Raw genomic sequence first — 19,372 nt, forward strand, 5'->3', positions numbered from 1 at the left:
TCACCAAAAGACATGCACGATAATGTTTACAGCAGCTCTATTATAATAGCTCAAAACTGGAAACTATCCAAATGCTTATCAACAGTCAGATGTGTAAATAAATCGTGGTATATTCACACAATATGACCTTATACAGCAAGGAGAATGGATAATCTACAACTACTCACAACATGGATGGATCTCACAAACAGAAGATTGAGTAAAGGAAGCCAAGGCAAAAGAGTGCAAACCATGAGATTCCATTTGGACTGTAGCCTACCAGGCTCCTTGTCCATGGGATTCTCCAGGCAATAGTCCTGGAGTGGATTGCCATTTCTTTCTCCAGGGGATCTTCCCAACCCAGGGCTCGAACCCAGGTCTCCCGTGTTGTAGACAGACGCTTTACCATCTGAGCCACCAGGGAAGCCTATATAAAGTACAAAACCAAGCAAAATAAATGCCCAGTGTTAGAATTCTGGACACTGCCTACCTTTGGGGGCTGGGTGGGGTGAAGACTAGGAGAGTAACAGGGATTTCTGGGGTGCTGGAGATGTTTTGTTTCTTGATCTGCATAGTAGTTAAGTGGTTTGATTAATTTTTGTGTTTTTTTTGAGAATTCCCCACTTACAGTATGTGTGTTTTTCTCTGTGTACATTATACTGCATTTTAAAAATATTAATGAAAAATAGAAGATAGGGCCAGTGTTGAATAACACTCACCAGAAAGACAAAATCACAAGCCTACTGATAACCTCTAACCCTGTTCCCTGTTCCTGTCAGGGCTCCTCCATTCTTAGGGTCACTTCCAGACTCAAAATGTCCCTTTCTCTTATTCTTGATGGCCAGTCTGCCACCAAGTCCTGCTGTTTATTTCTTCAAAATGTCTGTCGACTTTGACCTGGTATTCCGTGTGTTCCTGCTGTTACTGCTCCATCGGATGCCAAGGCTCAGCAGAAGTTAGCTTCTAACTAGTCTCCCAGCCAGGGCAGGGACTAGGTGAGGCCAGCAAAGCACCCAGGGGGGCAATATTTAAGAAGGCATCATTCTCAGGGTGCGGCAAGCATGCACTTGACAGCAGAAAGTGATGTTTCTTTAAATTCTCCACCCAGGCACCTGGCTCACCTCCCACTAGTCCCTGCTCTGTCATGCTGGATTAATCTTATTTTCGTGTCTCGCCCCTGTCCAAAGATTTGCCATTGTTGCATCCTCATACTAAACTAAGGATGATCCTGGGCAGGTCATACTATCTCCCTTAGCCTCAGTTTCTTTATACATACAGTGAGGAGCCTGGATCTAAAGACAGCAGATAGATTTCCTTATTGAGTACCAAATCAAATTGTTGTAACAGCCATGTGGAGCATTTGATTCAGAAGAATTCTGAGGACAAGTACAGATTCACTGAAGAAAGGCGCTGTGATCAAGTCCTGATATTTGGCATGAGTGAGAAAGAGTACAGTCTTGAGGAGAACTTCTCCGGTGGTCCAGAGGTTAAGAGTTCCCCTTCCAATGCAGGGGATGTGGGTTCGATCCCTGATCGGGGAACTAAGATCCCACATGCCACAGGACAACTAAGCCTACATGTCACAACTAGAGAGTTTGTGCATCACAACTACTGAGCCTGCACTGTAGAGCCCACGCTCTGCAACAGGAGAAGCCCACAAGCACAGCAACAAAAAGCCCACAGGTCGCAACAAAGACCCAGTGAGCCAAAAACAAACAAACAAAAACTAAACAGCTATGATACACATATCAGGCGCTTGCCTTAAGTAACTAAGAACAAAGGTTTTATCCTGGCATTCTAGACCCTCCATGATCTAGTCTCGTCAGACAATGGTCTTATTTCCTAGAGAATCAAGTCTAAAATGTTCAGCCTAGTTTCAAAATACAGCCAAGAGAAGCGCCTGGGGCAGCCGCACTGTGCTGAGTGGCAGCACAGTCATCTGTGGTTGTCACATCACTCTCAGGCCCACTCGGGCAGAGCTCCCATTGGTCAATCCTTGGGCTCCCGCTGGGCTCATCTCCATTTCCAGAACCTAATTCCAAAATATTGTCTGAACTCCCTCCAGAGAGCTGATTTATGCCCTGGTTAAGGGAAAAGGAACCCAAAATATTGTGCCCATTTGTTTGAGCCATGGATGGTTAAACAGGGTCATCTCTCACCTGCTGGCCAGCCTGGTCCGCTCAGCTCCTCCGGTAGCTGGATTTGATAGCTCAGCCCAGAAGACAAAGTCTAGCCTACAAGCCCAGAGAAACGTCAACCCAGGGCCTCTTGAAGGTGCTCCCCGCTGCCCAGGACTTGCTTGCGGAGCTTTCTGAATTCAGAGTGCATGTGCACACACACACAAGCCCGAAGCGCATGACTCACTGAATGGGGAAATCTCCCTAGTCCTAATTTTCTTTTTTTTCCCCCCTCTTTCCACTCAAAATGGTGATGGCTAGGCTCTGCCTGGGCTGGCACACCCAGCACTCTCTGGTCAGAGAGAACCCAGCTCCCCCCAAACCCTTATCTCTCCTGAGTGGACACCTACATACAGCTACCCGGAAGGCAGATATACATATAGACATGTAATTCAGACAGATCTGTGCTCTGCTTAGGCCATATACCAGGAAAATGCAGAACAGAAGTGGTTAATTCTCCACAGTGAAGTCTGGATGGCTTCTCAGAGGAGGTGACTGAGGTGGGTCTTACAGGATAAGTAATAGCTGGCCTGGAAGAGCAGAAAGGGAAGGGAAAGCTTGTGCCAAAGATGTAAGTAGGAATGAAGTCAACATATTACCCAGCACCTACTGGAGCTCAAAACCCCAGGACAGGGATCTCCAGTCCAGGACCTCATTTCACCTGCTTAGGCATGAAGGGCAGAAATCTTAGCTCTGCCTTCACCAATCAGGAATAATTTCCAACTGTTCTAGGAGCTGCCTAGGGTCCACTGTCAGATCCTCTCAGGGACATTCCTAACATCCCTGTTCAGGGCAGACCCATGCAGTACAGCATGGTGGGTGAAACAGTAGGGATATAAGATTTCTAGAGGTTGGAGGCCCCAGAGGAGAATGAGCATCTCTGCATCCCTTTCCCCTGGCCATGCCCAGCAAGTGGCCCTGTCCTGTCTGCTTCCTGCTGAGCTCATCACTGTCCATCCATTCACGGGCCATTCCTGTCTGCTCCTTGGTTGACACCAGGGGATGGGACATGTGATGGAGGAAACAATGGGAAGGAAGAGTGATCCCCTCCTGAGGCCATGTGACTGGTGGGTAGGGGCCCTTGGCCCTCCCAATGAGCAAAGTGAATAACCTGATTCTCAGGAAGAAACTCCAGTGGAGTCAGCTAGAACGAGGAGCCTTGGAAACTGTGTGGAAGCAATGTCTGAGCAGAGAGGGCAAGAGGGACAGCGGGGAGGGATGAGGGAAGGGGAGAGGCAGAAAACTCCTTTACCACCATCCAAGAGTTCTAGCTACTGGCTCCCCACCCCCAGCACACAACTACAGGCACCCCTCAAAGCCCTCCTCCTCCACGGAGCCTTCCCAGAGTACCCCAGCCAGAAGTGCCAGAAGGACAGCCAAGGTTGAGGACCCTGCAGACAGGTATCTTAGGAAGCAGGACCCTGCAGTGGAATTAACAAGGGCTCAGGAGGCTCAATCTGGGTTTCATTTTCAGTTTCACATCAACTAGATGGGTGACCTTGGGCAGCGTACTCATCCTGAACAAGGACAACCTTCGCATCTGCCAGATAACAAGTGACCATGATACGTCTTTCTCTCAATATTGAGGATTACATAAGATATTCGTAAGGCCCCAGAACTCAGTAGATGTTTGATACTTGATACATGTATTTCTCTTGTAATATGCTTCATTTTCAAGCACACACCTCACCTCCTCATCTAAACCGCCAAGCTCCAGGAGGGCAGTTTTATAACACACACACACACACAGCACACACACACACGCACACAACACACACACACACACACAGTGCCAACACAACGCCTGGCACACAGACGGCTCAATATATGCCTTTCAGAAATAACAACTTCCAGAGCCAGAGGGAGGGAAAGGAAGCAAGGAGGCAGAACCTTGAGAAGAGAGCTTTGCTCCCCGCAAGGCTGGGCGAGGCTGAGTCCCATCCTTCTCATCTAGTTGTAAAGCGCCTGTGTTCATTATTTTAACAGTTATTCGTGATCAAACGATTTGGTGTTAATGTGGATCTAATGTATAAATCCATACGGGTCCCACAGTCATTTAGCATTAATTAAACGAGGCCATTATAAGGCTGGGATTCCGCTGGGTTTATTGCGCTTAGCAATTAACGGCAGGAACCACTTGGCCACTCTGCTTTTGGTCTGGTCCCTTTTACCTCCAGAGGGCGGGGCTGGAGCAGAGTCACAGCTGCCCTGGGATGGAGAGTGGCGCCCTGGCTGGGGTGCAGAAAGATGACTGACAGGTGGGGAGTTCCCTAGAGGCCCAGCCTTGGCCTGGAGAAGCTGACATTTCATTAAGAAGAAATGAGGGCTGCACTGGCACAGCACTGGCCTGGGAGCCTGCTCTAACGCTGCTGACTGGCTGTGCAACCTTGTACAAGAAACTTTCCCTCTCTGTTCTGCATCAGTTAATTCAGGAGCCTGGACAAGCCAAGCTCATTCCCTCTGCCTGGAACATATCTCCTGCTTTTCCCTGGCTGCTTCATTCCACCACCTAGGTCTCAGCTCACATATCCGCTTACCCAAGAAGCCTCCCGACCACCTATTCCCAGCCACCCCACTAATCTGTAGCATGTTTTCTCTGTTTTATTTTCTTCATGGGACCTGTACATGCGTGCTCAATCGCTTCAGTCATGTCCAACCCTTTGTGACCCCATGGACTGTAGCCCGCCAAGCTCCTCTGTCCATGGGGATTCTCCAGGCAAGAATATTGGAGTGGGTTGCCATGCCCTCCTCCAGGGGATCTTTCTGACCCAGGGATTGAACCTGTATCTCTTGCCTCTCCTGCACTGATGGGGGGGGGGGGCGGGTTCTTTACCTCTAGTGCCACCTGGGAAGCCCCCAGAGGACCTATAACTATCTAAATTACCTCAGGGGACTTCCCTGGTGGTCTAGTGGCTAAGATGCCTTGCTCCCAGTGCAGGGGGCCCAGGTTCAATCCCTGGTAAGGGAACTAGATCCCACATGCCATAACTAAAGGGTTCACATGCCACAGCTAAAGATCCCACATGCCTCAATGAAGACTGAAAACCTGCGTGCTGCAACTAAGATCTGACGCAGCCAAATAAAGATAAGTATTTTTTTAAGTGTCTCACCATTTGTATTCATTTGTTTGCTTGTATATTATGTCTGTGTCCTCCCACTATAAGCTCCACAAACCAAGGACTTCATTGGTCTTATTTATCACTCTAACACCAGTTTCCCCAATGGTACCTACTCTGTACACAGCACATGTGTCTAGCTCAGAAAATAATTTCTCCATTGACTGAATCATTAGGTGACCACTCGGCACCCTCCGAGACGGGCACTCAATGGCCCTTGACATCTGGGCCCAGGAAGCAAGGGCAGAATTGGGGCAGATAGAGATGGGTTAGCTGGGAAGGCTGGTTGGGGAAGGGTGGTTGGGATAAGTCCTAAGGGGCTGAGCAAAGCCGGCCTGGAGGGGAGGAAAAGACGGATGTTGCCTTCAGCAGAAGTCAAACAGGATCCATGATGGTGGAGAGCGCTGAGTCTCAGCAGCTGCTACCCCTTTGGGCTTCTAGCCAAGACCATTTGGTGAAACTATATTCATAATCACAATAGAGGAATCTTCCGTGGACTGGGACAGTTTCTCTTCAAGGCACCAACCACCACACATATCATTTCACATTATTCTCCTTCCATCCTCTTATTTTCTGTTGCTTACAACACGTAGAAAACTAAAAACATTAGTTTTTGATTTGTATGTCCTAAGTCACTTCAGTCGTGTCCAACCATCTGTGACCCCATGGACTGTAGCCCACCAGGCTCCCCTGTCCATGGGATTTGCCAGGCAAGACTACTAGTGTGAGTTGCCATGCCCTCCTCCAGGGGATCTTCCTGACCCAGGCGTTGAACCCGTGTCTCCTGTGTCTCCTGCATTGGCAGGTGGGTTCTTTACCACTAGAGCCACCTGTGAAACACTTTCCAATTTCCATAAGACCTTTTCCTACAAAAGAATTCAGTACGTTTCCCATTTTGCAGAGGAGAAGACTTAGGGAGATGAAGTAACTTGTCCAAAGTCGCTCAGGGAATAATAGGTAGCCTGAAAAACTCAAAACTCAAAAATTGTCTACAACCCAACATCCTGTTTTCCAGATGAGGAAACTAAGGCAGAGAGTACCTGGTGAGATTACGACCACCCTCACATACACCCAGGGAGGCTAAGCTATTTGGAGGGTCAGGTGAGGCCTGATGAGGACAGGGGGAAGGGAACAATCTCCTTTCAAACTGTAGCATGGAGATGGAGATTAGCCCAAATGAAATATTTCATTATTCTAGTTCAGGGAGAGAGCATCAGAGAATCATGGTCTTACAGATTCCAAGAATTTTTAAGCTGAAAAGGATGATGGAGATGTCTCTTATCTCTTTATACTAAGATCAGATATAGGGCTCAGTTCCCTGTTCTAAGCTCTTTGACTTATCATTTCTGAAATGAAAAACGTGACATCATGCACAAAGTGGGCTGGTGAATATCTGATGCAGGGTCGAGTACTGAAGGGAGATGAGTGAGGCAGACCAGGGCTAGCAAGTCAAACAGCCACCTCCACTCAGTCTCAGTGTTAGGGTCCAATAGGGAGCGGTGGGGACTGTAGTGGAGAATATAAACCTGTCTGAGGTGGGTATTCCTGTAGCCAATCATTGCTATATAGGCATGCAGGCTCAGTGTTACCAATTCTTTTTTTTTTTTTTTTTAAGAAATGCCAGAAATAAAGATCTTTACAAGAAAGAATTTTACATGCAGCATAGCCCAAAATTAAAAAAAAAAAAAAGAGTCTAGAATTTTAAATGTTGGCATGTAAATGCAAAGCACTATGTGGGCCAGGAAAAATACGTCTAACAGCAAGTTCCATCCACTGACACTCGTAGTTAAGGGATAAATCAACCCTGTTCAGACCCTTCATTGTACAGAGGGGACAACTCCAAGACTTAAACCATGGTCCTGAGATCACAAGCAATTAGGGCAAAGCTTAGACCCTACGCCTCCAGATTTCTAAACCAGTTCTTAAACTGTGGACTCAGGGAGCAGACATCTGAGAATCCAGTGGATTTGGAGACACATGACTATGTGGTTTGACGTCCTGAATCCATACATTTCCATCTAGCCCAGTTCCTGGTCCAGAAGTCAGGTCCAATCTCCCACCTGACCTGGAAGGCCTTGTCCACAGAAGATGGGCAAGGGTTGGAGGCAGCACCTCCTGCTCTTCTTCCACCCTACATCTCGGAAGGGCCCCCACCCTCTTCACGATGCCCCATCCTCAGGCCACTTAGGATGCAGTACTGTGGCACAAGCCAGCTGTCACTTAGGCACTTACAGGCAGAACTGTGGAAAAACCAAACCACTGTTATTACACTTAATAACTAGTTTCCACATCATCAACTCATTGGAGTCTGAGAGGCGCTGTTAGGGTGTCAGCTCCCTCAGCCTCAAGTCAGCACTAGTGGGGGACACAGGCAGGCTGGGCACCAGCCTCTGGGAGTTATTCTGTCCCCTCTTGCCCATGCACGCAGAGGACACTCAACCCAAGGGCAGCCTGAGTCTCCATCCTGCCCTCTCCCTCCACCCACAGCGCTCAGAAGCTTGATAGCTATACCAACAGCACCCAGGGTTTGCAGCAAGGCCAGAACCCCAGAGAAGGGGCCTCTGGGCCCTGACCAGGATCTGAACAGGAAGAAGGAGCGAGGCTTGGCACACTGGGGCCCAGGGTCCAGAGGAAGAGTGTCCAAGACTGGGACTTCTGGGGTGGGATCATGACCCTGCTGTGTGGCCTTGAGCAAGTTACTCCATCTTTCTGAGCTCCCGTTGCCCCATTTGTATAAGGTGGTGCCTCAAAGCTTTTTTATAAGGGATCATTGAAATGTATGAATAGTGACCAGGATGATGTCCATACTCAGTAAATGGCAGGTGGCTTTGATGGTAAAGAATCTGCCTCCAATGCAGAAGACCCAGGTTTGATCCCTGGGTTGGGAAGAGCCCCTGGAGAAGGGAATGGCAACCCACTCCAGTATTCTTGCCTGGAAAATTCCATGGACAGAGAAGCCTGGAGGACCACAGTCCATGGGGTCACATAGAGTCGGATACGACCGAGCAACTTTCACTACTATTGCCAAACTATGATTGAGCAGAAAGATGTAGCGTTTGGCTGTCCTGAACCAGGGGAAAAAGGACAAGCACAAGGACTAGTTAGAAATAAGACCACTAAGAAATGTTCCTAAAAAATTTATGTTTCTGAATTTCTAATATACTGACGAGAGGAGGTCTTTTAGAGCTGTGATTAAAACAGCTAGCAAAAATAACACCTAACATTCTTCTCACTGCCTCCTTTCAGAAAGGAGAGAATTCCGAGAGGTTAATTTACTTACCTAAGGTAATCCAGCAAGCAAGTCGCAGAACTGGGCTTGGAGGCCAGGCAGTGAGACCGGGACTGAGATTTTAGCCATCCTTGCCCACCCTCCTCCCCTCTCCCCTCCCAGTCCTGGGAAGACCTGCTGGGATGTGGGGTTGGCAGAGGGAGAGGATGGCAGGTGGGCCAGGCTACAGTTATCCGGGGACTTGAGGTCCTAACCCCAGACTGTTCTGCACTGAAAGAGTAGACGACCCCGGAGGTTTAGGGAACAATTCTGGGATAGAGGCCAGGGCAGAGGCCTCCAGAATGCAATGATCCTCCTGTCGCTCTGGGTCGAGGCCACATGAGCCACACCTTCCGTGAGGCCCAGCCAAAGCAGTAGTCCCCACTGGGAGCCCTGGAGGACAAAGGACCAGCCCCTTCCCAGACCCTGGTGCACACACACCCCCTGCTGGATGGGCCCCTCCAGCAGCCCGACTGTAGTGTGGGCCTGAGGCAGTGTAGTGCTGCCATCTTTTGGCCACACGCTGCACTGCAGCCCTGCATGCCCTATGGGGTGAACTCAGCCAGAACCGCAGCCCCCAAGGGCACAGGGCACCAGCCTGTCTTGCAGGATCCGCGTCTGGAGGGGGATCCTCTTCTGTGAGCCCTGGTAGGATGGCTTCTCAGCCTTAGCCATGGCCCGAGACTCCAAACCAGCCCAGGCAGCCACAACGGGGCCCTCTGCCCTAGGAGAGGGACCAGGTACCCAGGCCCCAAGGGGCCCAGGGCTCCCTGAGGTTGCCCCTGCCCGACCCGATGCCTGGACTTGTGCTGGGAAAGGCTGAGAGGGAGAGAGATCACCTCCGGAGACCTGGGGCAGGGGAGGTTCACGCCAGCATCTCTGAGGTGCCCAGAGAGCCAGGCGCCCTCACCTCTAGAGAAGGGATTGTGGTTAATTAATGAGTATGTTTTTGGTAGTTTGTTTGCCTATTTATTTGTTGGGCTGTGTTTATTTCTTTATCTTCTTTATGCTTAACTGGAATTTTACATTTTTCTACAATGCCCAAGTAAGCCTCAAGAAATAATGTGATATGTTTATAAACTTGTATGTGTTAGTCACTCAGTGGTGTCTGACTCTTTGCGACCCCGTGGACTGTAGACTGCCAGGTTCCTCTGTCCATGGGATTTCCCAGGCCAAGTATTCTTGGCCTGGTTAGCCATTTCGTTCTCCAGGGAATCTTCCCAACCCAGGGACTGAACCCTGATCTCCTGCATTGCAGGTGGATTCTTTACCATCTGAGCCACCAGGGAAGCCCGTTTATAAACTTATCTGAAAGTAAATTGGCTTTTAAGTAAGGACACAATAATTCTAAAGCAAAAAGCAACCTTTATCCAAACCCCTTTCTTTCACAGATAAGAAAAATGAGCTCAGAAATGGTGACTTGCCCGAGGTCACAACAACAGTCTGTGGAGAGAGTCAGAACCGGAACTTCTTTCTCAGGACAGGCTCATTCCTCTTTGAGAGTGAGCTGTAGCTTGTGTGACCCCTCCTGTCATGGTGTGATCCCCTATTAGTCCCACAGCACCCATTTTTCTGTTTACTGTCTGTTCCTTTCATGTAAGGTTTGTGAGGACAGAGACCTCACTTGCATTGCTCACTAAGGTATTCCCAGCATCCATTTTGAGTGAGTGAATGGAGTTAATCAGAGAAGGCTTCCAGGAGGAGGTGAGTTATACACCCATTTTTGCAAAGGCAATGGTAGGAGATCAACAGAGAAGATGGGAAGCATCCCAGGAGGTGGAGGATGGCTAGAGCTGGCCCCCAGTAACTGTGCACTCCCAGTCCTCATGGGGGAGGAGGAAACTGGAGAATGGCATGGACTGTCCCACACACACAGCTGGGCGAGGGATGTTTTTGCTCATTCTGGGAATCTGGGACAGAAGCTGGAAAGAGCTCCTCTCTGGAACCAGGAAGGACTCACGAAGAACGGAAGCCTCAGGGCAGCCCAGCTCTGGGCCTGACGGGGTCTGGCTGAGCCTGCTTGATGGCACTGGATGGGGTCTGACCAGGTCTGAGCAGCTGGGCCTGGCTGAGCTAGCGGCTTCTTCCTTGCTCCTGTGTTCAGGAGTGCCTAGCACCATCATCTCAGTCTCATCTCCCAGGGCTTTAGCTTACAGCAGGGGTCCCCAACCTCCGGCATATAATGCCTGATGGTTTGAGGTGGGGTTGATGTAATAATAATAAAAATAAAGGGCACAATAAATGCAATGCCCTTGAATCATCCTGAAACCATCCCCACCCCACCCTACCCCTCGGTCCATGGGAAAACCATCTGCCACAAAACCAGCCCCTGGTGCCAAAAAGCTTGGGGACCACTGGTTCTGAGACACATGGGAGAGAAGACCAGAAATGCTGAAGCTAAGGGGAAAACATGAAGGGGTCCAAATTTATGCAAGGTCTTGTTTTTAGGGCCCTTTATAATATCACTATTAGTTTAGGAACATAGCTGCATTAAGATGTAACGATCATGTTGAAATATAGAAGCCATTTACTGTGTTTTAGTATGGATATGAAAGTCTGAGAGAAAAATGGAAAATTTTCAACAGAAAGAAATGGACATTCCTAAAGGAGAAAAAAATGATTCTCTTAATTCTTCTGCAAAAGTCCCTCAGCGGGTTCTTTTTTGGAAGAAAGACGCTTTACTTCCCCTCTAGAATGTCACATGACACCTATAAACAAGGAGGCGGAGGGGCCATGCACGTCCCTGCTCGGGAGACACAAGTAGTGGGCACTGCCGTGCACCCGGGCTCTGCGCCAGGCTCGTCCTGTGCACCCCGTGACGTGACAAAAGGGACACCTGCAGACTACAGGCACATGCCGAGCACAGGGAAGGTGGGCCGGCCGGCCTCGCAATCGCCCAGGTGTAGGTGAGTGCACCTGCCAAGGTGGCTTCCTGCCCACGCCTCTCCCCTACTCGCCTGGGGCAACTCTGGGCTTCCACTCTACATATCCTCCCGCAAGGCCCTGCAACACCAAAATCTGAAGAGACGGGGTGCTGGTGAGGGCCCCTCCGGGGGGTGGGAGCAGGGTAACTCTTCTTCTGTTTCTGATTCAAAACCGGAACTCACAGGACGGTACAAAGGCCCAATGATAGAGACTCAAAGATACCCGGAGAAAGATGGAAAGTGAGAGACAGGGAGAAAAGGAAAGATGGAGAGAGAGGATGAGACAGAACCAGGAGAGAAGCTTACAAAGCAGGAGCGACAAGGAAGCTTCTTGCGGGCGGGGGGCGGGGGGGGCGGGGGAGAGCTGCGGCAAGAGAGGCCAGAGAAGGAGACAAAGGGATGAACCAACAGGGAAAGGCAAGGACCAGGGAGGAGGAAGCCCGCACCATCTCTCCAGGAGGCCCCAGCCCCTCTTCCACCCTCCCCGCAGGCACAGAAAGAAACGGGAGGCGGGAAGAGGAAGCAGAGCCGGGCAAAGTCTCTGGGTAACCTTGGAGACGAGAGCCAGGGAGCCAGGCGCAGGGTGGGGCGCCACAACAGGAGGGAGGCAGGAAGACCCGCAACAGGTCCGGGCCTGCGGAGGAGTGGGGCGGGGCGCAGAGGCTGGGGAGGGGCCCTTGCATGAACTGGGGGAGGGGGAGCAGAAGCTCCGGGAACAACCCACAGAGGCCTGAGGAGTGGAACAAAGACAGATTTTGCTGAGAACCAATTTAGGGAAGAAAGCGCAAGGAGTTTTGGGAGCTGCGGTAATAGGAATGGAGGAAACAACGGTGGAGATGAGGCCAGAAGAAGCCAGAGCAGATGGCTGTTGAGCTGGAGCCAGGAGGGGCCAGGGCCCTGGGGCTGGGCAAGAGGGCGCAGGCAAAAACACTCACTGCCATCTGGCCGGGAGGGGCTCCGATTTCTGACCCTTTCAGTGAGACTGACTGGAGGCATCCCTACACATCCACCCCCAGCTGGGGACGCAGGCTCTCTGAATCCCAGCTGGTTGGCTGGGGGACCATTCCACTCACCGTGTCCTAAATTCTTGCTGAGCTCCTACTATGTGCCAGGTGTGAGCGGGGCACTCTGGGGACACAGGGACCATTAGGCAAACATATGCCCTCAAGCACTCTCATTGGCTAACAGACACGGGCGGGTACTGACAGCTGGGGACACATGCCAGAAAGCCTCCCCTGGATGCGCTTGAGCCTGGCTTCAGAGGCTGGAAGGGCCTGGATAGACAGGAAGCGCTTGTCAGCTGGAGGAGCCGCAGGAGGCGCAGGCGGAGGCAGGAAAGAAAAGCCTGCTCTGAATCCACAGCTGCTGGCGAGCTGTGTGTTCTTGGGCAAGTTACCCAACTTTTCTGAACCTCTTTCTCCACCTTGCAGAATTAAGAATTATCGATAACGTCTGTATAGTGCCTGACACACAGATGCTCAATAAATGTCAGCCGTTATAATTATAAAGAATAAATAGGAAACAGCACCAGATTAAAAGGAAACGGCTAGAGGTGGGCTGGAAAGGCAGGTTTAAGCTGTAGCAAGGAGGCCTTGAATGTCAAGAATGAGGAGGCTGGATTGACTAGAGGATGAGGTTGCAGACCCTCCCAGCACTCAGAAGCCACTGGCAGTGACAATGGCGTGGAAGTTCTCCCCCCAAAAGCGGTTTGGTGGAGCCCTGGTTGGTATCTGGTAAAAACTAGGTAGTTATCACCCAGTTTTTACCAGATAAGGGTGGGATGGGAGTGTGGGGCTCAGAGGGACTTCAAGAAGGGATATATGTGTACACACAGCTGATTCACTTTGTTGTACAACAGAAACTATCACAACACTGTAAAGCAATTATACTCCAATAAAAAAGTAAAAAATAATTCATTTTCAAAAACTGGGTGGTTTATCTTTACCAACAAAAAAAGCAGTTGAGAGTGTGGTGATTTTAAAATAGGTTCACAATCTTTTATAACTCTCCTCCCTTCTAAAACTAAAGTCCCCTCCACTCATATGAGGCCAGACTTAGTAACTTGCTTCTAACAACAAAAATGTGGCTCAAGTGACAGTGTGACTTCTGATACTAGGCCACAAAAGACGCTGCAGCTTCCTCTTGGCTCCCCCTTGGGTCCCTCACTCGGGCAGCAGCCACACTGTGAAGGCCCTCAAGCAGTCCTATGGAGAGGTCCACAGAGCAGGGAATCGAGGTATGTGAGTGGGTCTTCAGATGATGCAGCCCGCCTTGTGTGCCAATCTTGGTTTCAGCCGAGAGACACTGGAGAGACCTGGAACCCAAACCACCCAGCTAGGCCTCTCCTGAGCTCCTGACTCGCAGGAAGTGTGAGCTGTATTGTAAGCTCCTGCATTATATGCTAATGTATTACAAAGCAATGGGGCTTACGGATAAGGAGCTTGCGGTTGGGTCTAGAGCCACACTCCCACAGTGGCCCCTGGGGACCTAGGTTATAAACCCGGGAAAAGCAGGTCTCCATCATCCCCTGATTCTTCCCACATTGACACAGCCATGTGGCTTTTCCAGATTAGCAGGCGGACACGACTGAAGCCACTTAGCAGCAGCAGCAGCAGCAGGCAGGTCAGAGTAGAAATAAGAACAAAATGGCATTTGCCTCACCTGGCCTTACCTCAGTCCACCCCTTACTACCTGGCTTATCTTGCATAAATAACCTTGAGTCTTTGCCTCCATTGCTCATCTGTAAAATAATGATAAGCCTGGCTTCTTCAGGTATTATTCTCGTGGCATGGAAAAGAGTTTCACTGCATGAAAATCAAATGAGAAATAAATACATGATATCAAGTTCAAAGCTGAAGTCCTGGAACACCTATCCCTTAAAGACCAGAGAACAGGTCTGGCTGAAGCTCTCCCATTTTTTATTTACCTTCTGACTCCCAAGTTGCCCATTTCCTTTGAGACCTGAAATAATTTGCAGGAGGAGCTTAAAAGAAAAGGTTAAAAAAAAAGAGGGGGAGGGGACTGATCCCTCCTGTCCCATAACAATTCTGAGTTGAGGGCTTGTTTACAGAGCAAACTTTGATCTTTGGCTTTGATCTCACTCATCGTCTCACAACCCTGGGTTACTCATCAGCTGCCTTTGCTCTGCTAACCTCTCTAAGCCTCAGTTTCCTTCTCTGCAAAATAGGGGTAATAACAGAATCAGGTCCACAGTGTTCTGTGAGAGATAAATGGGATGACAGGGGACCAGGCCTGGTGGGCCCTCTTCAAATGTGCAGGATGATTGAGACGATGATGACACTAGCTCCGAGGGGTGCACACGTGCTGAGTCGCTTCAGTCATGTTGACCCTTTGTGACCCTATGGACAGTAGCCTGCCAAACTCCTCTGTCCATGGGATTCTCCAGGCAAGAATACTGGAGTGGGTTGCCATGCTCTTCTCCAGGGATCTTCCTGACACAAGGATCAAACCCGGGTCTCCTGCATTATAGGTGGTCTCCTGCATTGCAGGTGGATTCTTTACCAACTGAGCTACCAGGGAAGTCCCGGCTATGATACCAACTCAGGTCATGTTCTTGTAGCACAGAATTTAAACAGCTCAGATAGAGGCCTTCTCCTCAAGGAATAATTGTAGGGAACCCCAAGAAATTCTGACATGGGGTAGACTCTATCCTCCTCCCTACACACCTGTTGCCCTCACTTTCCAGCATTCATTCATCTCTGTACCCATGAATACACCTCCCACCACAGTGCCTGCACAGAGTAGGGTAAGGACATGTCAGATGGATGTGTGGGTAGGCAGATGAATAAATGGATGGATGGATGAAAAAAATGAAGGGATGGGTGGATGGATGGACGGGTGAATGGGCAAAAAAAATGGATGATTTGATAATGGATGGATGAATTGGTGAATGGATGAATAAATGGATGGATGGGTGGATGGATGGGTGGATGGATGGGTGGATGGATGGGTGAATAGGCAAAAAAAATGGATGATTTGATAATGGATGGATGAATTGGTGAATGGATGAATAAATGGATGGATGGATGGATAAATGGATGGATGAGTGGATGGATGGGTGAATGGGCAAAAAAAAAATGGATGATTAGATAATGGATGGATGAATCGGTGAATGGATGAACAAATGGATAGATGGATGGATGGATAAATGGATGGATGGGTGGATGGATGAATAGATATAAGGATGATTAGAGGATGTCCTTCACCCTAGGCCTCATGCCAGATGTCACCCTAGTCCTTTCTTGGTGCTCAGTGTGGACAGAGAGAATTCCTCTCTTGCAGAAAAGAGACAGAGGAACATCAACCATTCCACAATTTGTTCTCAATCATAATTAAACACATCTCTGATGAGTTCATCACTCATCACCTCACCTACTTAGAGCCGTCTCTGTCTTAGGGTGTGCTAAGGGAGGCTGGGCATTTCTCCCCCAGAAGCAAGGGAGGAAGGACTCTAGTTAGATCTAGAAGCCTGTGCCCTTCACAGTTCAGGGGGCCCAGCAGCCTGAGGGGAAGGCCCGAGCAGCAAAGTGGGAGACTCACACTGTGTCCTCAATCTCCACGGAGTCTTAGGATCCTCTAGGGTGAAGGCTGGGAGCAGGAAGGGAAGCAAAGATCCCTCACTGTGTACCCCAGCACTGCCCTCGGCCCAGTGGTGCCTAGAAGTCACCCAGAGAAGAGATGGGGCTGGTCAACAGCTTTTGGTGTCATGGAAAGAACCTGAACTTGAGAGTCAGAGGCCTTGGCCTGAAGACTCAACCATGTAAATACTGGCTGTGGGCAAGTCGTAGGACCTCTTGGAGCCCCATTTTGGTGAGGAAGTTGGATTGGCTGATCTTGTAAGATCCCTCCCACCTCTCAAGACTCATGAGTCCAGGAGATAAGCTTCAAGGTCACTCAGGAACTCATGATCTGGACACCAGGATGGACTTCCACTCCCTGGCTGGCTGTCCAGGGCCTCAGTGACTCAGTCTTCTGAGCCCCTTCTCCAAACCTGTAACTAGTGTTGGGAAAGACACCCTAACAGAGCCTGCGCCTCAGACCAATGGGAAGGCGGATAAGTTGCAGGTTGGCAAGGAGGCTGTGACAGTGACGGGAGCCTCTGAACAGGCCACACACCCTGCTTTCCCTACAGAGGTGCTGCCCTAGAGGGAGCTGGTACCCTCCCCTCCCAGCCCTGTACCTTCTGGGAGATGGGAAGGCAGGCTGCTGCCTGGTGCCAACAAGGAGCTCCTGGTCACATCCTCCTCCACCAAGTCCTCAAGGGCCAGGCAGAAGCTCCAGCCACAGGGAAGGAGGGCCGAGCTGCCAGTGTAACCCAGTCACCACCTTGAACCCTGAGCCCCGCCCTTCCTGCTGTGAGTGCCACCTGGCCAGCGCAGACAGCCCTGGGAAGGACATGGAGCCAGGCCAGATCCCCAGCATGGACAGCGGCTCAGAGTGCTTCAGCTCCACCAGGTCAGACTCCACCAATCAGAGGACGAGTCTCCCTGAACTGTGCCCCCAACAGCTCTGAAACAGACCCAGGGAGGTGGAATGAACAATGCAAATGGCTAACCCTCACCTTCCGCCAAGCCCAGGGAAGGATGACAGGAGGCCAGCATCACCCAGGCATTTCTGGGAAGGGTGGAGACAGTATCTATTAGGACACGTTGCCTCCTCTGCACGCCAACCCAGGCTTCTCCCTCTGTGGCCGTGAGCACTCCCTGCTGGCCACAGGCACAGCTCCCAAAGCCTGGTCATTGCACAGAGAAAGGGCTGAACCCAGGGAGGGGCAATGGCTTTTTCTAAGAGGCAGCAGTGGGGAGCGGAGAGCTCTTCAAGGCCAACCGGGGTGTGAGCCGCAGGGACAGGGGCTGACATGCAGGCTGCAGGGCACAGCATCAGACTCGCCTTGCTTTTGCTAATCCACAGGAGGGTCTCTAGGCAGACAAGGGATGGTGGCTTGAGCTGTGTCTGGCTTGGGACTGGCACCACCTGCCCTCGTCCTGCTCCTGCCATGAACCCGCCATGTGGTCTTCCACAGGGGATCAAGCCCCTCTGTGTCTAAGTTTCCTGGTCTAATTACGTGGGGCATCATTTCTGCCCCTACATTGCCCTCAGCTCATGGCTTCCTGGGAAGTAATGGCTCTGTGTTAATCAGAGACAGCCAGAGCTGCCAACAAGCCAGGGGAGCACCTGCCCCTCCCAGTTTTGCAGCTGTGGAAGAGGCTCAGATAAGTTAGGTGAATTCTCCAAGGTCACACAGTAGTTGTATTAGAATGTAGATCCAAAAGCTCAGTTCAGTTCTGTCGCTCAGTTCTGTCTGACTCTTTGCAACCCCATGGACTGCAGCACGCCAGGCCTCCCTGTCCATCACCAACTCCTGGAGCTTACTCAAACTCATGTCCATTGAGTTGGTGATGCCATCCAATCATCTCATCCTCTATTGTCCCATTTTCCTCCTGCCTTCAGTCTTTCCCAGCATCAGGGTCTTTTCCAATGAGTCAGTTCTTCACATCTGGTAGCCAAAGTATTGGAGTTTCAGCATCAGTCCTTCCAGTGAATATTCAGGACTGATTTCCTTTGGGATGGACTGATTGGAGCTCCTTGCAGTCCAAGGGACTCTCAAGAGTCTTCTCGAACACCACAGTTCAAAAGCATCAATTCTTCAGCACTCAGCTTTCTTTATAGTCCAACTCTCACATCCATACATGACTACTGGAAAAACCATAGCCTTGACCAAAAGCTTACCACTGTACAAATAACAGAAACAATGGTTCCATAACAGGTATTCGCCCCAGTGGTCATCAGATGCAAGTTACAGATCCTTCTACTGAAAAATACTCATACGCACCAACATGCAGACTGCTCATGTGACCTAAGGCGGCTTGCTCCTAAAGCTCATTCAGGGATTAGCTGGTAGTCGAGGATTCCAGCTCTGCCACTGTGTGACCTTGGGAAATGTACTTAACCTCTCTGTGCCTCATTTTTTCATTTTTTTATAATCAAAGGGGTCAGTAATAGTACATGCCTCCCAGGTTGTTTTGAGGATTGAATGAGTCCTTTACATGTCAATACCTGGAACAATGCCTGGTTCATAATAAATGCTAAATTAGTGTTTGCTATTATTACTCCCTGAATAGTCTCAGTTTCCCAGGAGCAGCCATCCTTCTTGGGGGGTGGGGGTGGGGACGGGGCTCCTTCAAATGTCCAAGTGTAGCTGCTCAGGTCTGTCCCAACTTCCAGCCTCACCCGGGCTGGGTCAGTAAACCTGCGGGGTGAGGATCCCTCCACCACCAGGTAAATCGCATCCCCACAACACCCAGGCCTTGACCATCCCCCACTTGCCCAGTGCCCACCTGGGTAGCTGCTGCCAGCATTTCCAGGAACCCAGCCTTTTTCCTCCCCTGCCCTCCCCACTGCCCAGGAATCAATGCAATCCCCTAAAAGCTCATAACTCGGAGGTAATTATAAGAAGCATCAATTACCCAGCAATGTGGATTTCATGAATTCAATTAATTTGCATGGCGATCGATACGGGAGGGTTTGTTAGGGTCCCCGGGGGAAGTTAGGACATTGTTCTGCACGCTATTGATTTTACAATGTAAAACAAAACCTCTCTCCTCGAATTCATAGATGCCCATTCATCCATATTAACTTTCAGATCATTTATTTTTGTATGTCTTTCAACTCTGTTTGTTGCTATCACACAGATGCAGAGTATTACATTGTAGGGAATAATTGAATCAATATAGTCATGCTACGCCAGGCTTCCCTGACTTGAGGAGATGCTGGTCGGCAAGCTACTCTTCCTCGTACTCCTGCCCTCTGCTGTCCCCAGCCATGCCCTCACCCCACCCCACCCCAACCAAACACTCCCTCTCCCAACAGGCCACTCCCTGAACCTCC

The sequence above is a fragment of the Bos taurus genome, chromosome 15 (assembly GCF_002263795.3).
Source record: "Bos taurus isolate L1 Dominette 01449 registration number 42190680 breed Hereford chromosome 15, ARS-UCD2.0, whole genome shotgun sequence".
Lineage (NCBI taxonomy): Eukaryota > Metazoa > Chordata > Mammalia > Artiodactyla > Bovidae > Bos > Bos taurus.